This window comes from Poecilia latipinna, unplaced genomic scaffold, assembly GCF_001443285.1.
Source record: "Poecilia latipinna isolate Pla-1442-1.1 unplaced genomic scaffold, P_latipinna-1.0 Scaffold308, whole genome shotgun sequence".
In the NCBI taxonomy this organism is placed as follows: Eukaryota; Metazoa; Chordata; class Actinopteri; order Cyprinodontiformes; family Poeciliidae; genus Poecilia; species Poecilia latipinna.
The window spans coordinates 560,170-565,686 of record NW_015112924.1 but is presented as its reverse complement, the minus strand read 5'-3'; positions in this window follow the sequence as shown (position 1 = coordinate 565,686).

Here is a 5,517-nt window from a genome sequence, read left to right as displayed (position 1 = left end):
AACAAAATGCAATTATAAAGAAAAGTTCTTTGCATCTGGTGCAAAGAGAAATTTTCATCTGCTCTGTTATGAGATGGAGAAAGCACAAAGCTAGTAGTTCACAGACTACAGTTCATTTTATCATTTATTAAGTTAAATTAAAAGGCAGCCATTGCACACAAAAGTTACTTTTTTATTTGCATATTACTAGAAACTAGTACATTTGTAGTTTGTTTACTGTGTAAATGATTTAAAATACTATGCATTGTAACTATGATCAATGCTTTGTTTTGTCTGGGTGAGACACTCAGTAGGTTGCACTGGTCTGTTACAATTTTCACCATCATTTAATGAAATAGAAATGCCACTTCTATAAGATTCCTCCAGTCAGAGTCTGTTCTTAAAGTATGCAATTTCTAATTTAAAATTTTCAAAGTGGAAGTTTTGAAGCAATGCTGAGTTGAAAGATTATTAGTAGGCAATATCTTACCTGCTTTAGACATTTCTGTTAGTATTTTCACTTATGATGGTGGCAGCATCAGAGTCAAGAACAGAAAAAGGTTAAAATGCATGATGTTTTGGTCTTTCCTAATTTTTAAATTTCAGTAAATGGAGGAGTTTAGGACGTTATCAAGGCCCACTGCTATAATGACGCTGCAAAATTAGAACAAAAACAGAAATTAGGACATGCATTCCAACTTATTTCAGTGCAGCTACCATTACAGACAAAGTGAGAGAGTGAGAGAGTGAGAGAGATTTGATGTGGTTTTGTTGAGAACATATAGAGCCTGTACTTATAAAGATGAACTTGGTTTCAGTTTCATCAGCCTCCATACTTCTTCCCTTATTTTACTTTTTTATTTTCCTTTTTTTGGTGTTCTCACTTTCTCCTACTGCTTATGCACTTCCCACCTGGCTCAGGGCATTGCATCAGCTTACTCACCTGCCAAGCATCAGTTAACGACATTTCAGTGCCTCTCCCCCAGGTTTCCATCTGGTCTTTGCCAATTTTTTTTTTAAGCCTACCACTGTGGTGTGCACACAGTTGTGGCTGGTGAAGTCTGGTGTCTCGTGTTTCCTAATGTTCATTGACATTGTTACTTCTGCTTGCTTCCTCCACCTGGTAGCTGCCAAACACACTGTTGCAACAACTACAACATAGGCATTGTACAAATATTGGTCATGGTGATTTGGTAAGACGAAAGCATAAAGCATAAAGTTCGCACAAGCATTGTGATATTTCTGTGGAACAAGAATCTTTGGGGCTGATTTGCAGAACTTTCAAAATTTGCATAATTGCACTGAAATACTAAAGGGGTAAAACTAAAAACACTGATCTATTAAACATCATCACTACCTTAAGGTTTGCTATAGTTTAATTTTAGTGTTTTGCATGTAATTTTGTAGCATTGATACTTACAGTCTCTTGCAAAAGTATTGTTAAATCACAATATTACACAAAACTATGTGTTTAGCAGAATTTCATGCAACAGTGCTATACTCCTCACTTGTGTTCAAACACTTTTAGTCTAATACCCGTAATCCAGTGAAAGAAAATAATTTCCAAATTCAGTTATTTAATAAATAGAGCCCATTTGTATGTTATGCTAGTTTGTTTTAAATTTTTTCTATTTTCTATTAAAGTTCCCAAGGTTTTATTATAACAGTTTAGTAAACACGCAGCCATGTTGGGGACAAATGAAACATGTATATGAAGGTCTTGTAGTTAAAACAGGCAAAAAATAAATAAATAAATACATTTTTGGCATGCATACTAAAAGCATTTTCTTTTTTTTATTTTACGTTGGGTGGCTGAACATGAATGTACATCACACTTCTCAAATTTTTATTTGTAAAATCTATGTATCCACCGTTCCACTTTGTAATTAGCCCTTCCTAGTGCTGGTTTGTCACATAAAACCCCAATTATGTGGACTTGTGTAACTGAATGTAAAAAAGTTGCTGACTGACTCAGGTCTTACATTCAATCAGAGTAGACTGAATGTAAACATTTGATCGTAACAAATATAGGTCATCCGAAGTAAAAAGAAAACCTTTCCACCCCTCAACAAAAAACGTACAAAAAAGAAAATGACAACCACCGAAATCAAGCTATAGATGTCAGCTAAAATGTATTAAATGTTTTTTTCCCCAAATTCTTCCCCTCCTATGAAACTCTTCTGTCTTTTCATTCCTCCAAGCAAAGTAAACATTCAATCGAAAGGTTCTAGCACATGCAAACACCGAGAGCTGATAAAGAGACTAAAATGACTGAATGCTAATGCCTGTGGATCTACCTTTACTGGATAGTTTTCGAATAGCACATCAGTCATAAAAGAATAGAGGGAAAAACATGGAAAGAAAATGTGATGAATGCCTTTGTGAGGCAAAAGGGAAGAAAGATTCTTACACATGGGACTGAGAGACGCTTATGGGCATTCGAGGTTTTTCTTGTGATGACTCCACTCATGATTTATGTAGGTATAGGCGTCTCCTCTGACCTTGAGAGCTGCCTCACTTTGTGCTGATGTTTGGGTTAACTAGGGATTGTGGGAGTTGGAACTCCCAAAGAGGATACTTTTTTTTTTTTTTCTTGACCTCACTCAGATTTTTTTTTTCTTTTTGCGTATACAGCCCGCATCGTGATCAATATCCACCTGAGTTCATGTGGGTTTTTCAGAGATATTATGTACTGATGGTGCACTGAGGTTTGAATATGGCTTTGAACCCACTATTCCTGAAAAATTCATTTTTGATATTTTGCCAGGCTGCAGAATAGTTTTATAACATCAACTTATTTAAAAAAAAAAAAAAAATTATGTAAAGTGAACTATTTTTTTTAAATAACCGCTATGAAGGTTTTATCTACTGTTGGTCCCACAGCATCTGTCACAATTTTCATGTAGGTTAGATTACTAAAAGTTAATAAACATGTCATTTTTATTAACATTTTTAATCCTTTTTCCTCAAGGACTAATCATAGACTTTTAAAAATTTGAATTATGCATACTGAGTTGCCTGTTTGAACCACAGAAAGCAGTTTATCCATCTAAACATTATAAATAATGAAATGACTCTCTGAGGGACTGACACAATAAAAACTTATTTACTGGGCCAAAGAAAACACACCTTACATCTTAATACACTGACAGTGTGGGAAAATGAATTGCGTGGTTACATCTGTATCATGCTCACAGCAGATCAATCTGTCACTCTGCTGCAGTTGCTTATTCAATATCGTCCTTGGCCTCAAACTCAGCAAGTGAGATTTATGCTCTCAGCTTGAATGCTGGGAAGCACAAAATCAGGTCTCAAAGTAAAGCAGGTGCATTGGATTTTTATTTTTTAATGTTTTGAATTTGTCGTTTTGCTGATAGAAATTACACAAAAGTTTAATTTCTCAAAAATGGCACACAAGAAATTTCACAATGGTTGGCGCAGTATGCCACTGAAAAAAGATCATGGCATCACAACAAAATCTGTAAATCCCCTGTGCTGACTGTCACGTTGCTGCAGACAGTTCAATAAATCTGCAAAAGATTAATCAACCCGACAACAGTTTCTCTCTGAGAAAATTCACATCTTGTCAAAGAGAAAATATAACTTCCAAAGAGACAAAACAAGAAACAGGAGCACACATGACTCTACTGCCAATTCCTGCGATATGTTTAGCATAACATGATATTTTGCAAAAAGATTTGGGCTAAATTGGGCTTCTTTCTTTTGGATTAATTTTAGCAGTCTCTCTTTTTGCAGCTCTTCTGTGAAGGTCATTTTTGTGGCATGCATTTTGAATAGTTTACAAGATTTTACCACTTGAGCATTAGTACTCTGCATCTCCTCTAGAGTTCCCACAAGATTTTTAGCTGCGTCTTCCACCAATGTTGATCTTTCCTGGCCTGCCGGTTTAGCTGGATGATCATGTTTTGGTGTGTTTGAGGCAGTGGCATAATTCAGTTGAACTCACTTCAGTTCATTTATACAGTGCCAATTCACAACAAATTTTGCTTCAAGACAATTCATAAAAGAATATTCAATTTCTATACAGAAGTATAAAGTGCATTCAACCCGATCACGCGAACAGACTAGAAGTCAATTGCATACTGTACATTCTAGTTTGATTCTAGTTATAAAAGTTACAGAAGAACACAATCAAACTCTAATCAAACGACGGGTTCAACAGAGCTCCGTGAGATGTTCAAGGATTTGGATCCAGCTTTAGAACCCAGTCCCACTTTAAACCTCTCCACAACATTAGCTGCTGATTCATGCCCTTTAAAGACAATCTGTATGTTTACTTTGACTTATCCCCCTGATGGAGTTTCCTCACTCCATGATATCACTACTTATGGTTTCCCTTCTATTGTGGTCCTGCAAGAAAATCAATCCCTGGTAAACAGACATTTTTTCCCTCAACAGTTACTTCGCCAAGTAAAGTTTGCTGAGGTCAGAGTCTCTCAGTAGGATCTCCTGAAAAACAACCTCTGTGGGGTAATCCTTTACTTCCTGTTTACACATTACTTCCTGTTTGTACTCCCAGTTACTCACTCTCCTGTCTGTTTTGTAGAGTTTGATCTGAAAGTTGTACCCTAGGATAAACATCGATCATCTTGCACGTTCGAATTGTTGTCGGTAAAACCCTTTTAACCTTTCGTTGGTCGTGAGTTCGGGGTCTGAACTGTACTCAATTCATCACAACTTTGGAGATCACAACTAAACCACTAGCAATAGCAAACAGACAATGCCAAGCTCAGACATATATTACTAAATCAGATGTGTTATGAAGCTGAAAGCTGTATGCATGTGTAGCAACAAGCTGCCTTTCATTAACCGCTTCTGCTGTGTGGCAGTAATTCAACACCTCCGCCTACACTCACATTATTTCAGTTGCTGGAGTGGCTAAATAATTAATCAGCAAACCTTTTGTCTTTTTAAGTGTATTTAATTGAGCAAATACATCCCCCGAAGGCAAAAGGCTTAGATAAATTCAGTACCATACACTTTATGAGTCGCTTTGATAAATTAAGTCCACTGATTGTGTGGTGAGCTGTTTAGGCTGAGTACCGTCAGACATCAGATGCTAATGGATGACGTAAAGTGGTGAAAGCTCCTTCGTAAATCAAGCCTGGGTGGACTCTAACCTCTGAACTGATTGTCTCTGCATGTTTGGGCGGGAGAAATTTACAGATACACATATGTCAACCTGCTTCCCACATACATTTTTATCTGCTGCGAATGGCTGGGGCATAGGAGCTCAGGCGGTGGGTCATGGTGCAGGTCAAAGGCGAGCCAAAGAGAAAGCTGAATGTTCATTAAGTTCTTATTTAAAATCAGTAGCAAGCATTCCCCAGCTCTACTCCCACCGTTACTCGAGCGGCTCAGTCTTAATCAGAGCCTGTCTCCTCTTTAAGTGGGTGGCAGTAATACTCCTGACCTCACAAATTTCCGTTCACCTTAAATGATATTTTTATCACATCAAACAAATCCCTTGCTGCTTCTAATTAACCCTCTTATGACCAACCTGTCGGCGCCGACAGG